Here is a 13,981-nt window from a genome sequence, read left to right on the forward strand (position 1 = left end):
TTAAACCTAACTATCATGGTAGAGATACAATAGCTTTAAGGCATGCAAATTAGACAATGAGATTGACCAGGAAAGCCAAAAAGCCCATAGCAAGAATACAACTCAAGGGAGAATTTTATGAATGGACTTGCCATTATCTACCTGTTCACCAATAAATGTTTTTTATGTCAACTCTCTAGGGGACAGTGAGGGATCTTTTCATTTTCCTGGAGTTTCCCCCCTCCTTTGTCTCTGCCACTCTGAGATTGCTGATGAGGGCTATAACTTTGTGTGTGAGAGATAGCATGGGAGGCCGAGTCAACAAAGTGGAAATCAATCAGGAAGAGTTACAACAAAAACTGAATTAAGAATACACCAAGATGGGATTAAATTAAATATTAATTTCCACTCCTCAGTTAAGCTCATCTCTCTTTGGAGCCATGCTTCAGTGAGGACAAAGAGTTTAAGAACAGGACAATCCATAGGTTATAGAAATGTTTCCTCAGTTCTCTAGAGAGTGGCTTTATTTAATTCTAGAGTCACAGCCAACACCTCTAGGATACCATGCAAGTTAAACAGCGTGCAATAAGCTATGTAAGAATACTGGATAAAGTATTTTAAGAGGAGCAAATGTTGCTAGTGCAAAACTCAGAACAGGAGAATTGAAGGACTCATTTAAGTTCTCAAACCCTTTGAGTGAATCTGGGATCAGATTTGTATAAAAAACTTGGCCCAGTTAATGACTTCACAGTGAATCATGCAATAGTCACAGCTTTTCAAGTCATGCTGGCTAAGATCAATTCTTCAAGGTTTTATGTCATTCACCCCATTTTCCAGCTCTTCAGATGGGCCCCAATCCTTATCAAGCCAGACTCCATTGCAGTCAATGTAAGTTCTGTGCACAACGGTCACTTAGTTGAAGAAATTTTCCTACTGAAGCAGTAATTCTGCAGCATATGAGAGTAGAGAACCAGGCGATACTGTTGGAGCATTAATAAAATTAATGACAGGTTTCAGAGCGGTAGCTATGTTAGTCTGTATCAGCAAAAACAATGAGGAGTCCTTGTGACACCTTTGAGACTAACAAATTTATTTGGGCATAAGCTTTCGTGGGCTAAAACCCACTTCATCAGATGCATGGAGTGGAAAATACAGTAGGGAGGTATAAATACACAGCATATGAAAAGATGGGATGACTCCACGCATCTGATGAAGTGGGTTTTAGCCCACAAAAGCTTATGCCCAAATAATATGTTAGTCTCCAAGGCACCAAAAGGACTCCTCGTTGTTTTTAATATAATTAATGTTATTAATAAAGTACATCCTCTCTGCCCACCAAAGCATTTGGCGTGGTACAAAAACATCATCAATAATAAGAATAAGGCATAATAAGAAATTGTTTCTACTATGAGGGAAGACAAAATGTGAAAAACACAGCAAGACTTAAAACCCAAAGTGAGCAGCATGGCTCAGGGATGTGTGTTGTATATAGAGCAACACAGAGTTGTTGGGGAGGGGATTATCTCCGTGTACACTGCATTACTGAGCCAGGGGTGTGCATGTAGGTTGACCGAGATTATTTAAAAAAAAATCATCATCCGAAAGAAACACACTTTTGACATTGTTTAGAACAGTGCTTCTCAACCTTTCCAGACTACTGTACCGCTTTCAGGAGTCTGATCTGTCATGCGTACCCCCCAACTTTCACCTCATTTAAAAATTACTTGCTGATAAAAATCAGACATAAAAAGACAAAACTGTCAAGCACCTTACTACTGAAACATTGCTTACTTTCTCATTTTTACCATATAAGTATAAAATAAATTGATTGGAATATAAATATTGTTCTTACATTTCAGTGGGATACTTGAGCCTGTATTTCACTTGTGAGCCTTGTCTGAAGCCCAAGCCCCCGCTGCCCAGGGCTGAAGCATGTAACTTAGCTTCGTGGGACTCCCTGTGATGTGGGGCCCTGGGCAAATGCCCTGCTTGTCACCCCCAATGCCAGCCTTGTACTTACGATCCCCCTAAAACCATCCTATGACCCCCATGGGGATCACAACCATCAGGTTGAGAAACACGGATCTGAATGAGTTGAGTGTCCCCTGGAGGAGCTCTGTGGTACTCTCAACTGAGAACCTCTGCTTTAGAACAGAGCTATGCCACTGCTGTACACAAGGCACACACACAATGATTGCCAACCACTGCAAGGGCTGATCAGTTTTAAATTGCATCAGGCCACAATTTACAGCTACCCAAGACACTAAGAAAAATGTGGAAAATTGGAGCAAGTCCAGGAAAGAGCAACAAAAATGATAAAAGGCTTAGAAAACTTGACCTATGAGGAAAAGTTAATAAAACTTGGGTATGTTTAGTCTTGAGGAAAAAGACTGGTTGAGACAAGTGGACCTGATAGTCTTCAGATACGTTACCGGCTGCCTGGCCTGAATAGAGAGAAAGGGCCAATTAACCTTGTGACAGGCTCCACCTGGGGGAGAGTCAGGGCTGGTAAGCTTTAATTGCTGATAAAGCCCAGCTGGGGGAGAAGCAGACTAAGGTGAGAAGTCAGGATATTTGCAGCAGAAAGGGAGCCACAGCAGAGAAGGTCTGCAGGCACTCCCTGGGCTGAGAGAAGGAAAGGAGGAAACTAAGGGAAGAACAAAAGCCCTGGGAACCTGGCCCTGAGGGAAGAGTGCACCTAGAGGAAGGTGGAGGAGGAGGAGCAGGAGCAGGAGCAGGAGCAGGAGCAGGAGCAGGAGCAGGATCATCCCAGGGAAACAGCATGAGGTGTAGGACAGTGCAGACTGATGGATTCTTCCTAATAGTGGGGGGTTATGAGGTCCTACCCCTGCCCCTTCTCTTCCCCCCAAGGCTTTGCCCTGGAGCTGAGAAGCCCAGACCCCCCCACCTGCCCAGGGTGAGGAGGCTGGAGAGCAGTCCCCGCCCTCTGGGCAGGTGGAGAGTCCATGTCTCTTACCCAGAGCCCCAGCTGGGCCATGGTAAGAGTTTCCCAGGCAGCTGTGGAGAGCAGCAGACCCTCTGTCTGCTGTGGGCAGAGGGCTTGGGGGGCATGGACACAGGCTGGGGGCTGCTCTCTGGCCTGGGATTGCCAACCCTGCAGGATTGGCCTGGAGTCTCCAGGAATTAAAGATTAATCTTTAATTAAAGATTGTCATGTGATGAAATCTCCAGGAATACATCCAACTAAAATTGGCAACCCTATTCTGCCCCCACCCTGGGCAGGTGGAGGGTCTGTGGCTCCCCACAGCTGCCTGTGCTCCCTGTGCCTCTCTTACCCCAGGCTGGGCTCCTGCTTCTAGCCTGGCTGGGGGATGGGACCTGGGGGTGGGGGAGAAGAGAGGCAGGGGGCTAGGCCTGTAGTGAAAAAGTGGATGGGCCATGGCCCCTCAGCCCCCCCCACCCCGGCCTTGCAGCACCCCTAGTTGCTGGGCATAGATCCCTGGTCTGGAACCCAAAGTAGTGGGCAGGCCTGGTTCCACTACCAGCTACTGCTAAAGTGGCACAGACTGGGCAGTGGAGCAGAAGATGGCCTGGGATGGTTGTCTAAGGGGACTTTGATAGCCTGGAAAGGGAGGACTACAGTGATCTGGCTGGAGGGCCAAGCCACGAAGAGACATCACCCTGAGTGATGAAGAGGGAGGAACCTGACTCCAGAGAGAGAGAGAGAGAGAGAGAATCAGATCACAGGGTGAGAAACCAAAGGAAGGAGGATCATACTAGTTGTGAGCTATTCCCCACATGGGGCCTCAAGGAGGCACCACAGTGGTGAGTAGCAGACCCATATGAAAGGCTGTTATAAAGAAGGCCATGATCAATTGTTCTCCATGTCCACTAAAGGTAGGACAAGAAATAATTGGCTTAATCTGCAGCAGGGGAGATTTAGATTAGATATGAGAAAAACTTTCTAACTATAAGGATAGTTAAGGACTAGATAGGCTTCCAAAGGAGGTCATGGAGTCCCCATCGTTGCAGGTTTTTAAGAACAGGTTAGACAAACCTGTCAGGGATGTTCTAGTTATATTGAGTCCTGCCTCAGTGTGGGTCCCTTGAGGCCCCTTCCAGCCCTATATTTCTATGATTCTATAATAGTCCAGACACTGCATCTTACAGGGAGGGAAAAAATAATGTGGAGTGATTCTGTGGCATCTGCCAGCACTCTGTTTGTTCAAGTTGGCACCAGAAAGATCTCAAGAGGTCTGCATTAGCTCTGGCTTAGTAGTGTTCTGCAGACTAATGGGGCCATATTTATTCTATGGGTAAACTCCATTGATCTCAATACTTCAATGACAGGACTAGATGGATAGATACCCTGGGATGAATTTGACCTCAGCCTCGAATTCTCTCATCGTTGCTCTTCATGTCCCCTTTAGGTGTCTCCTCATGTTCTCTGATCTTTTCATGCAAAATCCATAGCCCAGTTTGCTAGCTTTGACCGTCTTTACGTAGAGCTCAGCCAAAGTAGTTCCATCATCTCTTTACTGTTCCCCTGATTACTCTGTTATAGAAAGATAAACGTGAGTCACAGGGTGTAGAGCAGTGGTTCTCAACCTTTCCAGATTATTGTATCCCTTTCAGGAATCTGATTTGACATATGTACTCCAGCTTTCACCTCATTTAAAAGCTACTTATAAAATCAGATAGACAAAAGTGTCACAGCCACACTATTACTGAAACATTGCTTACTTTCTCATTTTTACCATATAATTATAAAATAAATTGATTGGAATATAAATATTGTAAAATTAAGCCAGTTTTTCACTTGTGAGCCTTGTCTAAAGCCCAAGCCCTGCCACGCAGGGCTGAAGCATGTAACTTTGTAGGGCCCCCTGTGGTGTGGGCCCTTGGGCAATTGCCCTGCTTGCTGCCACCTAATGCCAGCCCTGCACTTACAATGCCCCTAAAACTGTCCCATGACCCCAACAGGGGTCACAACCATCAGGTTAAGAAACACTGATCTAGATTAGTTGAGTACCCCCTGGAAGACGTTTGCATACCCCCCAAGGGTATACATACCCCTGGTTGAGAACCTCTGGTGTAGAGAATATCTCACTGGAATTTCTTCTCAAAAAGTAATCTACATCCCTGCCTCCATGTGGAAGGTGGGAAAGAAGACTGTGGGCCCACTGCGCCTGGCAGGTCCCTTTGGGGAAGGGTGGCACCTGGGGTCGAGGCTGGAAGGCCCTGACTTATCTCTGTAAATGGTTTCAGTTTCTTTGAGGGAGGAGTCCAATGGCTGTGGGTATACCACAGCCGCCCCCCCGCCCCACACACACACAGTGAGATCCTCATGACTGTTCCAACAAAATCGGCGTTCACTTGAAAAAAATGAAACTGCGAATTTATCATAATTAAAAGAAAGTTTGGGACCACAAAATGGCCTGGAACCCAAGCGTGAATGTTGTTTTAAAAAACTTTAGTGCAAAAGAGGCTCTTTTTTCACAGTCCTAGCTGAACTTCATGTTCTTAGCTTTTGCATCATTAGTACAGTGTTTTGCAGATGAGCAGTCTGTGGGGGTGGCACTAATGCGACAAGAGGTGCGAATTTGGCTCCAAGTTTGGCATACCTTAGATATACAGGTTCAAATCCCAACCCTTCCTCCTTCTGAGGAGTACCAGGCAGTTAAGTGTATGAGAAGTCTTTGTGCAGTTTCGTCAGTTTTGCTCACTTTCATCTGCATTTTCATGGCATCCTAACTGTTAACAGCTGCTACCTGCAAAGTCAGCTTCTTCCAGGTATTTGTTCTCGTTCCAGTAGGTTTTCAAGGAGCTGTTATAAATAAAACAAGCCAACATAGCAAACACGAGGAAATTCCAAGTCATCTCAGAGTTCTCCCATTTTACTGGGGTAATGCACCACAAACAGTAATTAAATGTAAGGAACAATAATAGCTGGTGCGTATATAGCACTCTTCATCCTTTGTTCTCAAAAGAGTTTCACAAAGAAGGTTAAGTAAATATCCCCATTTTACAGAGAAGGAAACTAAAGCATTGAGAGGTGAAGAAACTTACCTGAGGTCACACAGCAGGTCCATAGCAGAGCCAGGAACAGATGCCAGGTCCTTTCATTCTCCATCCTCCACCTTATTCACTTGACCACACAGATGTAAAACCACTTAGGTTACCTTATGCCACTGCAAAAGCTAGAATGACTGAGGTGAAAGAAAATGCATTGATTCAATGGCAGGGAAACTAGGCAAAGTTCTGTCCCAGAATCCTTTGTGAAAACAGAGCTCAACAGTGAATTATTTGCTACTTTGAATCTCTAAGGCCTAAGTCCTGCTCTCCTTACTCGGATGAGAAATCCCATTAACTTCAATGAAGTACTTCTGTGAGCAAAGTGAGTGGGATTTGGGCCATAACCTGAGCAATATGGTTTTTGTTTAATAGTTTATGGCAAGATCATATCTTATGTGCCAGTGCCAAGGGGCAGGATAGGGGGGAAAACAGCCTCCATGAGCTGCTACTCCTTCTCCCATACAGGCAGGTGAAGAAATGGTTGGAGCCATGGCTCTGCCTCCCCCACCCCCTGTCCAGCACCCCTGGGCCAGTGTGGAAGATTAAGTAACGTGCTACTAGTACAGATCAGTACAGATTACTTCCCATTGGGAACAGGAAATTTCTCCACAATTCTTTCACTGGTCTGCTCTTGGAACAGCGTAATTACATGTTGTCCTTTACTGTGAACTGAGAGTAAACACTCAATCTATCCCTTAGTCTAGAATCCTGTGACTGACTGAAAACAGAACAATTTGCTTTTCCCACACACACGCGCTATTCAGAATACATGGGTATTGGGAGGGTTGATGATTTTTTTTTTCCAGAGAAAATTCTGACAAGTGAATATTTTTGTTAAAATTTTAAGTTGGGCAGGGGAAAGACATTTTCTGATCCACTTGAATAAACAAACACCTGCATCAGGACCAGTGCACAAAAAGCCAAGTGCATGCTAAATCCTCTCATTTGGATGGATCAAAGCAAGCGATATACTATATATTTCATACCAGAAGATTCTCTGTGATAAGCAACATGTATCCCCACAGATTTGAAGGCTTCACTACAGCACTTGCATGCACAGACTGGAGGAGCCGACATAGGTACATCACAAATCCAAATTAGAATGGTTTCAGAGTAGCAGCCGTGTTAGTCTGTATCCGCAAAAAGAAAAGGAGGACTTGTGGCACCTTAGAGACTAACAAATTTGAGCATAAGCTTTCGTGGGCCTCGCAGTATATCCCCCTGCTGGCTGTGCATGGAATTAGCACAAATCCACTTGCAGTCAGATCAGAACTACAACTGCGGATCAATTTCTGCTCCCTGTATCACAGATGTAAATCTGGAGAAACTCCATTTATGTCAATGTTTTTACTCAGAATTTACAGTGGTGCTACAGATATCAGAATTTGAATCAAAGTGTAGTAGCAGATTCACCATTTAGGATGGAAGCCTTGTTTATAATTAAACATAGCTACGCATTTTCTCATCGATTCCCCTTCCTCCCTATTTAGAGGGACCTGTTGCCTCTCTCTTATTTTTCACTTTCACTGACCATGAAATGCAGTGATTGACACTTTGTGTGCGTGTGTATGTATATATATCACAAATTTATGCTGGTTTTGAGCTATTCCAATAGCTCCTTAAGCATCAGTTTGCTGAAATCTAACCAAGTAATAAAATGCATTTCATTTAGAAGGAATATTAAACTGGAAATTCAAATCATGGCACTAAAACACTGTGTCAGAAGAACTGGTGGATAAACGGCTAATGTGGACCTGTGTCAGTGACCTTTTTGACTGGTTTCAGTCATCAATTTACTAAGGATGTGGACATTTGAACAAGTCTTGTTGGCCATCCCGAAAACCATAGAACTGCTTTGGAAAGAGGCCTTAAGTCGGGACTTCCTTTCCTGCACCCACAACTTTAGGCCTGCAAGTAATGGCACGTGAAAATAAAGCACAGGTGCCCTACTGCCTGACCTGTAGTGCAATCAGGGTGTTAGATGGCTATGCGCCCTTATGCAAACTTCAGGCCCCAAAGAGGAGCGAAGGCTGTAAAAACAAGGCCACTGGCAACCTAATCCCTTCATTGAGTAAGAACAGAGTAGAGCTCGCTCTCCACAAGCCCAAGGGAAGCTTACAATGGCCAGAATAGAAAAGTAGGCATGACTGAAAACACATCCAAACTTGATGTTGTATCTCCAGTACATCTGGTGCCCTTTCTGCCTGCTCGGCCACACCTGATTTCAACAAAAACCTGAGCAAGCTGCAAGTGCTTAAGAGACAAACAATGGCATTTTAAATCCATTTAGCATACAAAGGTTTGGCCCCTTATCACAGCCCGTACAGGCAATGGGAGACCATTCACAAACTGACAACAGAAATGAATACAAAAAAGACTCAGAACTTAGTGCAGAAGCAATGTAAAATATCCTCCTGTGCTCATTATGGCTTTAATATCCACTTAGATGGCTTGAGTTAATCCTTTAACAGCAAGTAACTAGCCAATCCCAAAAGGTTTTAGCTCCTGATTAGAATCTGTAGCTTTTACAGGGTGTTGAATGGGCTTTTAGTTGTATCTTCTGTTTAAGATCCTCTCTTTTTTTTTTAAATTAATCTCTTTTGTCCTATTTGCACCAGATAGCGCACTAAATAATCGTTGTTTTAAGCCCATTTTGACATTCGCTTTTGTTTGATGGGTTGAGGCATCTCTCTGCATTGCAGACACATGCTGTGTTCTTGGATCCAGAGCACTGTACATTTCCCAGCAGGGCGAGAGTATGGATATAACAAAGATGTACTGTGAATTTCTTAGAGATAACGGTGCCCTGAGCTCCACTGAGACTGTCAAAAATCGGAGTCAAATGAGAAACCAGCATCTTCATTCTGATTAGTCGTTGACAGTGAGCAGAGTTGGCAGGTCTTTCTCTGACTGCTTCATCTAGTCTCGGACATACATGGGTCACTCGTATGGTGACAGTGGGCAGCACAGGCTGCATTAGCCAGCTGGGCACCGTGAAGCCAGAGAGAACCACAGGGTCTGTCTGTGTGCAGCAACCTCAATAAAGAATCCTCTTTATAGTCACTGATTTCTGTTTCTTATCTACCACAAGGGATATGACAGACCATTGTTGTTCAGCCACAAACTACTGGATTCAGAAACTGAAGCTTTAGCAGGGCCAGTAGTCACCATGACCTGCCAGCGTACGAGCTCAAGGTCAAAGAACTGGACCTAGAAATTATATGGCAAATAAGCTTCCATAAATCAACAGAGGTGATAAATAATGGTCTGCGCACGGACAACTTGTGAAGAGTCCAAAAGGTAAATTACTCACCATACATTAGTCACTGTGCACTATGAGTTACACCTTTGCACAGCCCCACACCTATAAGTCTGGGTCCAACTCAGGCCACAGAGTCAGGCCACAACGTTGCTTCAATCCCCCCCACACCACCCCCAGGTCAGATTGGTGGTGACCTTGGGGTGTTTTTGCCTTTGTCTGCAGCGTGGTCACTTAGCAGGATGTGTCCCGGCTACTGCAGGGGCCTCAGGCTTCGGTGCTCCTCAGTCCCTCCTCTTCTCTTCCTGTGGCACATCATCTAGTTTCCTGTGGGTTGTAGTACTTTGGGCTAATTTTGTGCATTGGTGCTGGGCGGCGTCGGTGGCCTGTGATATATAGGAGGTCAGAGTAGGTGATATGGTGATCCCTTCTGGCCTTTAAACTCCTTGATTCCCTCTTCAGTGACAAGGTTTTTCCAAGGAGACATGCTGGAAAGGAAGATGTCAACAGGAGACTAGACTGCAAAAAAAAAAAAAGATAATGAAAGGCAGTTACTGGAAGACTGAGAACTCAAGAGAGATAATCAGCAAGAATGAGCCAGAGAGGATTAAGTAATTAAGCTGAGGAGGGGCAGCAATTTTTGTGAGGATGAGAGAAGAGAGGGAAATAGCTGTAGGGGAGACAGATCTCACCCTGCAGCAGGGAGCAGGAGAGGTGAAGGCAGCAGTGAGAGAAATCCGATGGGAGGTGTACCTGCTGTAGAATCAGCATAGAGGTGCCCAAAGTGATTAATCATGAGGCAGGGAGGAAGGAGCAGTTCGTAATTTGCGGCAGAGAGGGCAGAGAGAGCGCCACAGGGACACAGTAGAAAGAGCGGAGGGCAGTGAGCACAGTGGAATAATGGTGCCCTCTAAAGGTCATTCGGAGCCGCATACAGGGTCACAGAGAGAATGCAAGACAGCCAGTATGTGGGAGGGCAACCGTGGCTTAGCTGAGGCTGCTCATCCAGACGATACACACAAGGGTACATGCTGGAAGCTTGGGCTTGAAAAGTGACGAAAACCTCAGCAGCCAGGCACCTCGGTTTTAAAAGAGGATACCCGTGTAAGGCCTGGCCTACATTTACAATGTAGGTCGACATAGCTACAGGGCTCACGGGTGTGAAAAATCCAGAGGCCCAAGTGCCGTAGTGATGCCGACCTAACAACCCCAGTGTAGAGGTAGCTAGGTTAACAAAAGAATGCTTCCATTGACCTAACTACCATCACCTTGTGAGGTGGAGTCCTTACAGCGACAGAAAAACCTGTCCCTTTGCTGAAGGCGGCATCTACCCTATTGCTACAGTGCCAGAGCTATGTGGCTATAATCCCCATAGTGTAGACATGGCCTAAATCAAGCTATTGGAGGTCATACTCAATAAAATGGCAACTTAGATTTGCATCTACATCTTAGGGTCTATGTTAGGGCTTGTCTACATAGGGGAACATGCTGGCATAACTATACCAGTATAACTCCCTCAACTGCTTTAACATACACACACTCAAACAGGAGATGGGCAGGTTCTGATGTGGGGTAGGAGGGCATGAAGTAGGATGGAGGAGTGCCCCACCCCCTTGCTAAGGGCAAGTGCTGGAGACTTCCCCATATCACACACCATGCTTTGGGCAACCAGGAGCCAGAGCAGTGGTTGGAGGGCAGCAGGCAATATGATGGTCCTACGGTGCTCCTGTCCTGCTCCTACTGTGGTGATTATTATATATCTAATCATCTTTCTAAAGAAAAAACAGTCTGCTCTTCAAATGCTTCCTGCCAAAGCAGCTTTCTGCATTTCATGAGAAATACTAATCTGCACAAGCTAATGTTAATGCGCTAAACTTCTTAGACGGGTGTGCACATCACAAGAGGTCGAGCAGACAGCATGCAGGACTGGAGTCAGGAGACCTGGGTTCTATTCCTGACCTGTGAGGTGACCTTGGGCAAATCACTTCACCTCTCTGTTCTATTTCCTTCCCCATCATTTCTGTGTCTTAGCTGTGGAGATTGTGAGCTCTTTGGGGCATGGCATGACTCTTACTATGTGTATATATAGCACCTAGCACAAAGAGATCTTGATCTCTGTTGTGGCCTCTAGGTGCTACTGTAATAATACTAACAATTAAATGGCACTAACTATCCCACTCTGTTGGCAGTTTCTCCAGGGTCCAAGAACTGAATGGGGCTGCAGGCTGAATTACTGTCTCCCTGCTAGACAAGAGTTGCTCTAAGTCTGGATTTCTAAACCAATTTAGTTACATTAGTGCTACTTTCTTATGTAAACTGGCAACAGAATTTTCAAAAGGACCTAAGTGAAATAGAAGGCTAAGTCCCATTTTCAAAAGTCACAGGCACTTAGGGCCAGATTTTCAAAGGTACTTAGGTGCCTAAAGATGCAGATAGGCATGTTTGTAACTCTCACTGGGCACCTGATGCCTAATTCTCACTGCTTTCATTAGGCGTTAGGCACCTAGGCAGTTCTGAAAACAGCACTAGGCAATATCTGCATCTTTAGGTACCTAAATACCTTTGAAAATTTGACCCTTTGACACTTCTGAAAATTTTACCTTGATCTATGTTTAGAGATCCATCATTGTATTTACAGAGTGCCCTTCAGGCAGTGCACGGTACTCCAGACAGCTTTCAAGAGCAAAAAGCAGTGGGGCTTCTGTCCATGTGGCTTGGGTGCTCAGGACAGGAGGATGAGGGAGACAGGAGGCTGAAGAAGGCTGGACAATTATGAAAAAAAAAGGGCATTTAAATATGAACAGAGGTGTTCTTTACAACTGCTTTCAGTGACTCAGCACATCCACAGCTGGTCCAGTGAGCACTTCCCCCACAAAGAGCCCTGGAACAGCTGACTTCTCCCACCTCTTAGAAGAAATCATTTGGGAATCTATTGAAACTTGGCCTGCAACAAAACTTGGGAAATGTTCAGATCCACATTCCGACTTTGTGGAGGAGGCCCAAAGCAAGACTTTAAATCTGATTTGTCCCTGCCATGCACTTTGCACAGGAGTAGATGGCCTTGAAAAATGGGCATAACACACTACTAGGTTACCATGGTTTTGCCTTCATGTTGCATGCACCATGCAGATGACAACACAAAGTGCATCAGGGCTGAAAAGAACCAAGCTTCTAATCTTTCGAGACTTAGTTCTCAGCAAAAAAATGTATTGGACAATCTTGAACTGTAAGCAGTGCAGAGATGTATGAATGGACATAAGAGATGTGTGAAAACAAATAAGTTGGGACTGGTGGGATTCAAAGAGAATCCCAGAGGGTGATGAACTTCAGCCTCTGGAAAGTCCACTGTGGGAAATTTGGAGAGAAGTTCAGTCTGGCAAGATTTCCGAGGTATCAGAAAAGCAGATTTAGTAATTGCATGAATGTGCTCATCAGTTGCTAGCCCAGGATCTCTGTCCTTGTGGGAGAATCCTTTTATTTACTGTACCTTAATACAGAGGAACAAAAAAGTATATATTAAACTGGAAATCTAAGCATGAGGTGCCAAGATAATGAATAGTATAAAATGTGTTAAGACACAAATCCTGAGCTTGCATTATACTTTACTTCGCTGTTCAGGACCTGCCATTTGCATAAAGCTGCAGGCTGCCAGCACCTATGCAAATATAGCCCATCTGAACCAAGAACAACTTGTGTTGCTCTGTCTAGCATCCTTTACTGGCCAACTCGGAGTGATGTTAACACCACTTGAAAGGAAACCACATCCGTATCTTCTGTTGCTGCACCATGGGATGCTTGAGAGGGAACAGGAACTTCTTCATCTAAGGATTGATACCAGACACCTCAGTCTTTGGTTTCTTGCTGGGGGTGGGGAGCTCCTTTTTATGTTTATTTTCTTTTGCCTAAATTGCAAAATTTCCATTAACTATAATTAAGAGTAGAGGCATTGGTTCCATTTTCCTGGGTGCCATTTGGGTTAATTCCATTCTACCTATCTCAACTTCCCCTGTGGTTTCAAATGGATGTCATGTTTCCCATCACTTACTGGCATAACTAAGTGTCATGTTACTGTGTACTTCAAACAGCTGCCATGTTCCTCCCCAGAAATGGCTGCATTTCAGTGGGAGTTTCACTTGTAGTTTTTAAATGGTACGGGAGGGAAAGATGCAGCAGACGTGTGGAACAGCTCTATTCATGGTAAGTTCTCTTTCCATTTCTCAGCCTGGAGCGGGAGGAAGAGCATTTTAACAAACAGACTTTTGGTCCTAATGCCAGCTTAATTCCATCGGCTTCAGTACAGTGAACTCCTGACTTACACTAACTAAGCGAGAGGAGAACAAGGCCATTTATGTTGGAAATGAACAAATGTTAAATGCAATTTTAGAAGTAAACACAATAGCTTAGGGCAAATCCGCAGCTGGTGTAAATCAGCAGGGCTCCATTCACATCAGTGGAGATATGCCAGTTTACACCAGCTGCGATTCTGGCACAAATGTTTCTTCTCTTTGCATTTTACCCACATGCCACGGACTAAAGGAGGCTGTTTAATCTACTCTTTCAACAGCTAATCTCGCCAGATAAAAATGCCACTTTAAACATTTTAGGTCTCAGTCACTGACATCAGTAGAATTCCATCTGGAAGGGATAGAGACCTTTAATTGTAAATACAAGTAGAAAATTGTGGCCCCATGTGCTGACTGGGACGGT

Source organism: Natator depressus, chromosome 7 (genome assembly GCF_965152275.1).
Source record: "Natator depressus isolate rNatDep1 chromosome 7, rNatDep2.hap1, whole genome shotgun sequence".
Taxonomy (NCBI): domain Eukaryota; kingdom Metazoa; phylum Chordata; order Testudines; family Cheloniidae; genus Natator; species Natator depressus.